Here is a 12,745-nt window from a genome sequence, read left to right as displayed (position 1 = left end):
ATCAACTGTACAGCTCAGTTTGACAACGTTTAACCAGCAGGGGGAGGTATTGGCCATCCTTCCTGAATAATCTATCACATTGATTGTGTTTTCAATCAACAACAAATCTGCTTGAAATGGGCCATAACGCTCCTCCATCATAAACATAAACAGTGTGAAAAAAACCTACCCAGTCAGCCATAAATACTTACCTTTCTGCTTTATTGTGTTAGGATCCCTGTAGAATCTATGTTAGTGTTTCCTCTCAATTCTCTTGCGACCCATCACCAGGAGGAAGTTCCTGGAGCTAGGCTGGTGTCTCAGGGGCTTTGGCGAGAATAAGAAGATCTCATTAGTTTTAGACTGCTATTCCCGTCTTGAGACTCAAATGTCAACAGGGAACTGACACGGTGAAACACGAAGGCCTGCAAGGAAAACATGACACACAGGGAAATGAACGTTCCAAAATAGAACACTTTTTAATTTTAAATAAAGACAATTGTTTTTTGTTTCTTTTGGATTTGTTTTGTTCTTGTTTTTATTTTCCACTGTGTAACAGTGTGGTTCCTTTTTAATTCTTTATTTGGTTTCTCAACTAAAACCACAGAAAGTCATGAATCTCTACAAAACCATAATGTGACAATGGGTGATTAATGAGCACAACATGACAAATTGTATCTTTTAATACTATTTAGCTAAAAGTCACAAAGGGCTTGTGGCTGTCGCGGCTAAATGTTTAGTCAATGTGTACATTTATAAACACAAAAGCTCAAACAGAGTGAAACTTTTAGGTCAAAACTGAATAAAATCACACACAAAAAAGATTTTTATATCTTTGACAAGAACTGTTTCTAATGTGGACATCCATTATAGCAGGTTCTCACATGACAGCCAGCACAGGGTGATGGTTCTGCAGCGTGCTCTGGGATGATACAAGTCTGGAAATGGGACTTAAAACAGAAACCTTTAATATATTAGGGGTGACGCTTCTGTCAGGAGGGAGATTCGTTCCCATAGCCTGCTGTGTCAGGCAGTGTGTTTTGCTGCAAGGCAGAAGCTGTTGCCAAGAAACTAAATGAACTTGCTGTGAACTTTCTGCACAGGTGCCACTGGGAAGAAAAGACTCAGACTGAATCAGCTATTTGAAAACCAGTAGACTCTATCCATCAGACCACATGTGCAGTAATTAGACTGGAGGCAAGAGTCTGTTATAGGAAATTAAGCAGACGTCAATACTGCACATTTTCCATGGCTGTGTATAAAATACTCTGAGTTCACTTTATCTTGTGTCTTTATTTCTGTGTAGGTTCTTGGTCTAACAGGTCATTTTTCCTGGAGCAGTTAAAACAAGGAAACCTTTCTGTCTTGGTTCCTAGAATTTTTTTCAGACCTCATCCAAAAGGCTTCTTCATTTGTAACAGAGTTCTGAAATTCTAGTATTTAGTGTCAAAGTGGCTGAATACCTGTCCCTCTGATATTGTATTGCACTTAACACAAACAAAAACATATGAGTAGAACATAAAAAAAAACACAATAGAAAAATGTACAAAAATCTAAATGTAAACAGTTGGATTTAAGGCAGACCAAAAAAGAAGCACCTCAACAATCAAGCATTAATGTGCTAAACTTAGGGGTGATGTGCCGATTGACCCAAAAACAACTTCCAGTTGATATTGCACATATCATGTGGGTGAGCTGTGACAGGAAGTGCTGTAGTGTCTTACTTGAATTCAGCGGTTTTACAGCCTCTGGGAAGAGCTCTTCGTTCTGGTGCTTCTGCACCTGATGCACTAGAGGGGGGGGTGGGGGGGGGGGTACGACGACGACAAACAGTGCTCTGTGTTGGTCCTGATGCTGGAGGCCCTTCTCCTGCATCTCATAGTGTGCACGCCTATGACGCTGTATTGGCCTCTCACAGTCCTTTGTGCCTCCTTCTGTGCTGCAGAACAGATGCCGTACAACACAGTGATGCTGAAGGTCATCCCGTTCTCTACCTCACATCTTTAGAAGCTCCTCAACACTGCATTTCTAAGTCCAGATTAGGTCCTTGGTGAGGTTCATGTTGTCCACTGTTTCTGCATTTGTGGGGGTGTTGGTGGGGGCAGGGTGGGTGTCCAAATCCAAGTCCAAGTCCACATCATCGCTCTTGTCTTCTTAGCTGGACTCATCACCGCCGTGTCGTCAGCCAAGGTGAGTAATGGAGACATTGAAACTAACAATGGTGGCAACCCCTGATGAAGAGAAGAGGCAATAATAATGAAACAACAAGTGTAATTCAGGGGAAAAATATGAAAAACTCAATTGATTTCTGTCTGAACTCTGTTTCTTTTAGAAGAGGAAATTTCCAGCCTTCGCAGACTTATGTCATCTTGAGTTTGCTTTCATCAGCTGACGTACCTGATGTTAGCCATAATTGGGGCCCGTTGTTAGCTTGTGGCCTCCGAGCAATCATCTGCTCCCTCTGCACTGTAACTGCATAACAACATTATACAATCCACTGAGCAGCCTGACGTGTGGTTGCATGAACCTGCCTGATGCATTCATGAAAAGCCCGACATACAGTATAATTCTCTGGGGAATAATGGTTAAATTGAGCTACAGAGGACAATGATGATTTTCATAACCACAGTGGATGGTTTTAATACATAACACGTGTTGATGGGCTAAAAACAGGGAGTCAGGAAACGACCTCTACTTATCCTTAGTAATTACTAAGACTCTCAGATGAATTGTCATTTGGATAATGAAGTAGAATAAGGACCATTACAAGGACCAGGCACACGTAACAGACCTTTTTGCCCAATGTCAACTTGAAAATGTATACATTCCCTCTATAGAGGTGCTATAGATAGTTATTTATATACATCTAATATTGTAACTTGTTTTTAACAAAAGCAAGAAATGCATTTAGGAAGTAACAATTACCTACTCAAAATGCAAAAACAAACACAAAAACACCTTGGGAGAGATACATTTATGCTAAATTAGCTCACCCTTTCTGTAGAACTGTGCACCAGGTATTTTAACATACATGGTACATGTTTTGATTTACACCCCATTTTGAAACATCTAAAATGTATTTAAAAACATTTAAAAACGCCTCATTTTAAAACTATTTTTCAAACGTATTAATAAATGCAATGATAAGGTTTCCTGATGAACAATGCGCCAAATAATGATTGTATTGTTATTATTCCTTCCAGAAGAAGTTCACATGTATGTTTTATTAAATATTTAAATTTTAAATTAAATCTTGTAAAATCAGGTCAGAGAATTAGGTTAAAGGCAGAATAATGGTCATAATGCTGTTGAACATGGCGTGCTTTAGGACCCATAGATCACATTCTTGTGGAATTACAAAAGTTGTGTGTGCGTGTGCGCGCGCACGTTGCTGCTCTGCAACAAGAGCTCAGCAGCTGTGGACAGTGAAGTCAGTCTGCCGCTGGGTGTCTTCCCACCGTAGACGACACAGAGCGGGGTGGTGTTTTCCGGAAGAGAGGGCGTGTAACATGGGACACATCTAGAGGGTAATCACAGCTGATCTGACCCTGGAGGAGTCCGTCTGGATGCGAGTCTGTCACAGGGAATCCACGACAGGCTGCGCGCGTCCAAGTGGGACCCCGTTTCTTCTCCTGTGGCAGACACGGTTGAAGAAGGGTGTAAAAAAACGACCAGTCTGTCGTTTGGGTAAGGGAAACTTTTACGTTAAAATGCATGTAGGCGAAAGTGGTGTGGTTTGGCTGTTCGTCAGTCACTGCAGTGTGAATGTGCACAGAGCCAGAGTGTTCCCTCTGCAGATTTGTCTAAGTAGAGTAACTGCTGCACGTGTTGTACTGCTGTGCTTTGCATCCAAGCTCCACATCGTAAGGAAAATGCATCCTCATCCAGATTGTTGCTCTACATTCGTTTAAAGGCATAGTGCACAGAATTAGAAAATAACTCAGAGAATATGTAGTTTGAATAATCGCCGTGGTCCTTTGAGAAGGTCAAGGCTGGTGTACAGCAGCAAAGTTTCTACTCTCTCTGTATTTTCCTTTCAGTTGCAAGTGAAAGGGAATCCCTCTTATCAACAAAGAAAGAAAAATCCACTAGGTGTCAGTAATACAAAGATTCTGCACTGACAGTAAAGCATATGAAGAAGCAAGGAGGCATAAGCAGGGTTTCTTCAGCCCAGAGTGGATTAGATAGATAGAAGACAGTTCTGCAGTTAATTCCACAATTTTAAAAATTGGACTTGAAGAGGCAGAATGTAGGGTTGGAAGGCAGGGTGTCAACAGCACCACCAACAGGCCAGGGAAGATCTACATGTTTAATGTTGACCAACACACGTCTACAAACGTCACCTTTAACCAGTCTTACAGGCGAACATACATATGAACAGCCACAGTCTGCACCGTGTATTTGGAATCAGCATTGAAACACAGCAGGCTATATTATTCTACTGGTGTGTGTGAGAGAGAGAGAGAGAGAGAAAAAGAGAGAGAGAGTGTGTGTGTGTGTGTGTCATACCTGGCATGAAATGATGACGCTGTCTCAGAACTGACAGGGGGCATTTGTTCATTGCTGCACTCAGGATGAAATGTAGCATTGATTAGCTTAGCTGTTGTTTAATGGCCATTCAGTTATAGAAACCCCATAAAATGTCTCCATTTCTTCCATTAATCTCTGGTAATTCTCTAATTTAAAGAGACCTTGTGTAGAATCCGGGTGAGATTATTTATTATTTAATTTACAATTGCATTAGACCCACTATGAATATTAAAAAAGCTATTTATTATTAGGATGTCCCAAAAAAAAACAGTTTTCTGTGTTTCACTTAAAGACTCTTCCTTGTTGTCATGCAGGATTAGATGGGAAAGATGATTTTTATTTTGTAATATTTAAGTCTACCGTGGACTAAAGACAGTTTATACATGGCCTGTCCCTTGTTTGACCAGTGATAAATACCTTCATAGCTGCACATGGATATAAGACAGCCACGCTGCCTCAATGCTTTATGGAAGTATGAAACGATGAACATTCTAGAACAAGGTTATTACCCCCCAAACCAAAGGAACACATTTGTTTTGTTATTTCCCAACTGGCCTTTAATGGATAATTTATGTGTATTCTGACCAGAGCAGTTTTAGGGATTATTTTTCCCTCAAGGAATAAATGTAGGCAGCAACACTGAGGTCAATCTGACCCAGTGTTTGGCCTTAAAATAGAACAAAAAACAACATCTACACTTAAGTAATAATTCAGGCATTTTTCTGAGATGAAACAGGACGGTCTGTCACTGTTTCTCTTTTTAGTGATGCTAAAAAGCACAGCTGTTGTTATTTTTTGGTAAGGCTTATTTTAAACTGCCGCTGCACAGCTGTTCTTTACTTAAAGGTAACAAAAAAGGCTTTTATTTAAGTGGGAAGACTTAACATGAAATCAAAGACTTTATTTATAAGTCCTAGTGCTCATTAAAGTCTGTTGACTAGTTGTGTGTTTTCTTCAATCTTGTTACAGAGATAAAGATGTAAGATTGCTGCCTGGCCAACAGTTGGCGTTGACTGTAGCTGGAGGACATGTAACACATTATTGATGTGTTTCCACTGGATTCATGTGAAAAATGTATTCATGAAATGGAACGGTGGTGGACGTTAGTGCAAAAAATGAGTGAAATTAGTGCAAAAAGCATTTGGTTCCTGCAAAGTAATGTAATGACCAAGTGGTTTATGTTCCTTATGGACAACTTTAGGTTTTAGTTTATACCCAATGTTAGAGTTAAAAATAATAGAATAATACAATTGAATAGTATTATAAAAAAAACAGCGTGAGACTGTGATTTTTTCCCCCACAGTGATTGTCAGGTGATGGTGATCATCCACTGGGTCCATCCCTCACCTGTTCTGTGAGCTCTTCTGGTTTCACTGAACAATTGATAGGTGACATCGTGTTTGTTGTCACACACACAAAAGATTCTAATGTTCTTGTAATGAACAAAGCGGGTTTTATATTGAAAAACAGGGCTGCCATTGTGAAAGTGTTGTCCCTATGGTAAAGGCTGATGTACAGTATGTGTGAGTGATGGTGTTCAATGAAAGCTACTGTCGGAGCTGGATTCATCTGTACTTGTTGGGGAACCATTTTGTCCCTGCTGAGGTTTGTTGCATCACTTTCCTCCTCTCTCTCATCATCACCTATTGTTGTACTAACTGTGGAGCCGCACGCTACTGAAGGAGATTCTAAAGACATCTTATTTGAAATACTTTTATTTGATAAACTCCTCTGTTGTGCTCCTTTTCAGACGACTGCACTGCTGATTACACACTTGTGTGTTTGTAACAGTTCAACAGCGAGGCTATGCATAACCTTGACATTAAAGTTGTCAAGGTTATGGTGATTCGAGGCTTTGGAGACGCATGTGTAAAGATGTAAGGCGACTTATAATTTGCACTTCAGTTGTGTGGTGCTGCCTGTGATGTTGAGACATTCGGCTCTGTGGAGGGCTTTTGTTTGATCTCAGCCAGCCTTTGACATGGACGACTGTAAAGCAGCTTTGGTTTTACCATTTTAACAGCATTTATGCTGCAGCATCTGCCGACTCTTTCAAATCACGTTTTTGTTATGTGATCTAATGTGTTGATCAGTTAGGCTGTGTAGTTTTTTGAGACCATTTGAGCTGAAACTGACATTTTTGTTTAACATTTTTCCTTCCTTGAGGACTCTGTGACAGCTGCTGTCACACAATGAAACCCCTGACAGTTCAGTATTTGTTAAGCAAGAGAAGCAGTTCCTCATTTGAATTGCGCACTAACCATTTAAAACAGCTTGTAGTAGGAACAAAAACCCATTTTCAGAATATGTCATGTGGACATAGACCTATTCTTGTTTTGATAATATTCAGCTGTTAGAGTATACACAACGACTAATGCTACGACAATTCGTTGCCAGGCTCACTGTTTATTTTTGTGTTTCTGTGCGATGACAACAAAGAAAGTCTACCCAGTTTTTAGAGTATTATTTTTTGTTTTCCAGGTTTATTTTCCTTGGTGTTTCCAAGTGGTCGATCTACATGGGTTTTAGGACAAGAATCTGATTATTGGTTTTTCTTCAGGGAAAATGATCAACTATAACAATGTATCTTTGCTTAGCATCCATTAGACCAGCGATGGCCAGAGCTTTGGCTCAGAGGCCAAATGGATCGGAAACATTTAAATTTGCTGTTTTTCTACTGTGTTTGGTTGTGGGGATTCCCGTGACAGATCTGAAGTGTTCGTCGTTTACTCCAGATCTTTTGCCAGATTTGTTGATGTTTGCTGGATGAACATCTGCTCTCACACTGAAGTAGAGCTAAACAACACCAGCACCATCTGTTTGGAAATTTGGCTTTGCTCAGTATCGCATAAAACCACCTGCAGTTCAGTAAGGGAATTGAACTGTGTTTGATTTTAGAAAAAGATCAAACATTATGTCCCATCCTTAAAATCGGGGTCGACCGTTTATTTTGTTTCTCTCATTTTCAGAAAGGCTCCACCCAGTGGCAACAGAGGTTCACAACATTTCTGTGTTCCAGACGGTTATATCTGTTTATTATTATTACCATTGCAAATACATCGATTTTATTTATTATTTATAAATAATATATATTTGTATTATATATTTTATTTATAATTATCAAAAGGTTTAAAACAAATGACAAGGTTTCTTTCTCATGTAATGGTTATAGTTTTTATTACTACTTGAACAATGACATAATCAAGATTAATCATTACATGAAAGATACCGGCCTCCATACCACAACAAAGTTTGTGTTCAGTGATTGTGTGGGAGGCTCTGGCAGATTGTCTGGTGAACAGTGACAATGTTGGGGGAGGAATTCGCTCACAAGCTCCAAAGACAGGTCAGTGTTTTAAGCAAGTGTTGCCAGCTACATAAAAACAGCTTAAACCTTCTCTAAGTATTTTCCACTTCAGCTTCTTTTATGGCTCGCAGTCGTTGTTCTGCCGTTAGAAACGCTCCTCGGGGAATGTGGTTCATGGAAATGAAAAGAACTAGTGGCAACTTTTGGATTTGATTCTGTCAGGAGCCGTGACTGGTTTTCCCCTGTTAGCATCAATATTTCATTTTTAGTCAAACCTAAAGTTGTAATTATTTATAATAGTATATTATTTAAGTAAAGTATTTAATTGATTAAAAAAGACATTTATTTATATGTTGTGTGAAATATTTAAGTTATGTTTTGAAAGGCAATAGTATTGTGATGAGTTATTGAAGTAAATGTTGTTCATCTGTTACATTTACAGTCTGTCTGCGACCTTTACCAAATAGAGAACACAACTTCACGTCTGCTTTTCTGTCTGAGACACAGAGACAAGTGTCATTTTGTTTCTCTATTTCTTAGTCCCCAGGTCCAAAGGTACATTTATTTTGAATAGTGGTATAAACCTGTCTGTCCCTGATTAACTATATATTGTTTTATCAGCATACGTGGCCCCGCCACTCATTTTGAGTTCATCTGTGTGAATTGGGCAGAGCAGCGGGCTGCCTGGTGTCTGCGGCGCACCATTTGGTAAATACTGAGTTGATCAGTTAAATAAGATGAATCTGCAGCATCAGCCTCTGCTGCTGCGGCCGCCCGTCTGCCAGCGGCCTGCTGGTTTAGAGCAGCAGTGTGAGGAGGGGAGCGGTGGGGCGGGGGCAGGGGTACTACATCCTGGTATATTCTGCCTCCTTGGGTGATTTACAGGGCACTTAGCATCACTCCCCAGGGAAAAGATAAATGGCTTCTCATTTTCTGCAGTCAGTGTTTGATCCTCGGCAGTTTTCACATCGGTGAAGGTTTACAGCATCATTAGATCAAAAGGCTTAATCTGGGATGCCGAGGATTAGCAGTGAGAGGATTTTGGCAGCATTTTTACAAACTTTATCAGCCTCACATGATGCCCTTCCACACCCGGCCCACTGCCATTATCATTTTCTAAAAATAGATCATCGCAGTCGTAGGACAGGCAGCACAGGACGACGTCGGTTGTGTCGCAGAGCTGAAGGGTGTTGCCCGAGTGTAAGTGTGTGTGTGTGTGTAGCTGTGGGGTGCCCTGTGCTTCTTGTCCATGACGGTCAGTAATACTGGGAATCTTCAGTGTGTGTGTGTGTGTGTGTGTGTGTATGGGTTAGTAATCGTCCAGGACCGACAGCGTGGCCAAGACTGACAGAGAGTTCAGATGGCGTCAGAGTTCACCTGTGTCCAGTCGGCTCGCTCCACTACAACATGTGTCCATCAGCAGGTCTTTAGGGCAGAACTGCTGACGTTTTCTACCACTTCCTCACACTGGTAGATCAGAAATGGGTTTGTTTGTTTGTTATGGAGTGTTTCAACAATGTGTGTCTGATGCCATGTCTGTAGAAATAAAGAATCAAAGGGTTTAAAAGATGTATACATATTCACCGTATGCCCTGTTCATCTAAGGTGACATTTCTCATTAGCTCTAGATGTTAATGTTTTAATTGTTCAACTGTTTGAGGTAGTTGAGTCGCCTGCAGAGTTGCATTCATGTGTCTTTTGTTGAGATAATTGTAGCCTGGGAGCTGTTGGTGTTGGTGTTAGAATATAACCTGGTATCATCGTTTGATGCTCGGCCAAATGCCTAAATGTGCTTTGTTATTTTTATTGGTCTTTTATTTGTGTTTATTAAACTGTAATTGCTACATATGCACAGGCTGTACATGTGTTCTTTGACGACATTACTGTTTTCCACTATCATTTTTAATTTATATTAATAAACAATTTAAAAAGTGTTCGTATGGACAGGTTTATATTTGCTCGTTCCATTTGATCTAAGATGGTAGAAATGATGTTTTTCAAGAAAAAGCATGTTTAATAGCATTTAGCTTAAAATATATATAAACAAAATCACTCTCTTAACACATCTTATTTACTTAACTTAAGTAAATCATGTTTAGTTCATTGTCTGTATTTATTGTCCTTTTTCCTTTTTGTTCTTTGATCGTTCCTGGTTTCGTGGTCCGTAGGATTCGGCTCGTCTCTTGAATCAGTTATCACCGTTATGATTGAATATATTCATCAACAGTCTGAGCCTCTGTCAGTTCCCCTTTTTCACGGTAAATGGCTGATTACGATGCTCTCCCACTGTTCCAGAGACCCTGGAGGTGTTGTTCTCCTCTACGGATCAGACTCACTCATTAAAAATGAAAGATGAAGATGCTTCATCACTTCCAGCTGTTTGCTATGATGACAGGAAGAAAGGCTAGTGTTAATGTGGGGTTCTAATTCATTTATCTTCTGTTTCCAACATGTTTTTAAAATAAAAGAGACCAAACCTGCAGCAGCTGTATGGACAGGTCTTGTTGTGTAAATCTGTTCCCTATAAATGGGAACAGCTAAGTTAGCAGTCATGCTGCATTGGCATTTCTCCGTGGGTAACTGTGCATGAGTTTAAAAACAAGTGACAGCAGAAAGCAACAGAGAGAGGAGATGAAGAAGAGAGGAAAAGAGCCTGGATAGGATAATAACAGAGATAAGACGGAGATCGACATCCATTTGATTGATTATTGATCTTGACTGTGGCCTATATATACAGTACATGATAGTAGTGACATCAGTCTATGAAATACTGTAAATACCAGATAGATACCATTATTTTTTTTGTCTTTTCACAACATACAATATTTACAATGGTAAAATAGAAAAAGGTTTATTTTTAATAAATATAAATATAAATATACATTTGTACCTGCAGATGTAACAACAAATTCTACATAGAAATCACCTACTTAACTGAACTTTTACATTACATTGTTACATTACAGACCATCTATTCAGTCGTTATCTTAATTTAATTACACTGGCTCTAACAAGGCTGTAATTAGTCACCAACAATTGTCCTTTAATCAGGACAGCTTGATCTTAAACGCTGCGAACCTTCTGATTAGGCTGTGATGTATGCTGAAATGATCCTTCTGGCTTCCACGTTGTCGTGTTTGAGATAACATCTAAGTCCAAGTCCAATCCCAGTGTAATGTATGCAGCCGGGCTCCAGGAGGACTGTCAGTGTTTCTGTTCTGTTGTGTTCCAGCCCAGCAGGACTGAAGCTGTTCCAACATAGATGGAGCCTGTTGGATTTGACTGAACGTGACATTTACTCAGTGATGTTAGTGCCGTCAGATTACCTCTGAGCTCATTGTCACATGTGTGTCCAACAACACATCGCACGTGCACACAGCCGGTGCTTCCTCTCCCTGTCTAATCACACATACATACTGTACATATGTTCCACACCATTGCACTACATATCTGGCTCATTAAGCAATGTGGGTTGTTTTTTTCTCACATTGTCACATTCAAGTGTACGTTTAGCCTGATTTTCTGTGACTGCTGGCATTGATTATGCAGCAATCACAGCAAAATTCAATGAGGAATTCAATAAATAGTTATGATCAGAGGAGCAATGTGTTGGCTTTCAAAGTTCTAAACAAAAATGGTTCTTTATTGAGCTAATACCTTGTGATATAGTCATTGTGACAGTTCAACTTTGAGTTCAACTTAAAGTTGATGAGAAAATTCAAGTTTACAGTATTTACAAAAAAGAAAATTGCCCTCTTGAAGAAATTATAAAAAATAAAAATGTGAGTATTTGGCACACCTGTGGTGGTGGACGTGGTGGTGGTGATGGTATGTGTAATGTTAGAGGAGGTGGCGTAAAAGGTGAGAGTGAGATCAGATGGTCTGATCTCGCTCTTTTTTCCACCATATTTTTATTAGTTTTTCTCCCAGCAGAAATCTGGTCAATATGATTTAAGTCTGCTATAAGCTCCCACGCAGCGCTGTCAAAATTGACATTCTCAAATAGAGGTTGACACTTGGCTCTGGAAAGCAGCATTCATTATTGTATTGTGAGATAAATGTGTTAAAGTTCAGGGCTTTAGAAGAAATAAACACACTTTGTGTGGATGGTAATTTTGTTTCTGTCTAGACTTTAATGCGTGAATCAACTACAGATATTCCGTATTCACGCTGATTGGACTGGAAACACTGTGAGATCTGTGTGACTACATTCACCTCCAACCAAAGACTGTGAAAATGGACTGTATAGTATGAGGAGACAGCCTGAAACTGTGAAGGAATTGAAAAAAATTGTCCTGAAACTGTGAAGGAATTGAAAAAAAAAGTCTCTTTGTGTTGATGATTTCATTTCATTTTCTGTGTATAAATGATTTACAGTAAACCCCCAAAGTAAAACAGAATTCCTGTTAAGTGCTGCCATGAGCTTCTGCAAGTGGGTAATACATTCACCAGAGCTGAGATGAAAGTGGAGTTGAGACAGGCAAAGAACAGAGATATCTGGAAATACGATGGAAGGCTTGGGGCTTAGTATGAAAAAGAATCGAAGAACGGTAACTCTGCGTTTGATCTTCGTGGACTTTTAAAGAATTTAAAGAATACAGACGACACAGAGGAAGCTGAGCTACAGACAGTCAGGGCTGAAGGTTAGTTCTTGTCAAAAGAACATAATGCATTCTGAAATTCTCCTAAGTAAAACGGGCTCAGCAAGTGATAGACAGACAGATAGATAGATGATGATTGAACTGATACAGTACATGGTCACTACTACACACAACAGACGTATATTTATATTTACATTTTTAAACTTGTTTTCATTGCTCATGATTCACCAGTATTCCTCAGCAGTATTCCAAGCATCACTACAGCTGTAGCGGAGGAAGTCGTTCATGTGTTATTGTTGTCTGTGTTGACTCCCTTGAGGGTTGACGT

This window comes from Cynoglossus semilaevis, chromosome 19 (assembly GCF_000523025.1).
Source record: "Cynoglossus semilaevis isolate Cse_v1.0 chromosome 19, Cse_v1.0, whole genome shotgun sequence".
NCBI lineage: Eukaryota > Metazoa > Chordata > Actinopteri > Pleuronectiformes > Cynoglossidae > Cynoglossus > Cynoglossus semilaevis.
Note: the sequence above shows the minus strand (reverse complement) of the source record.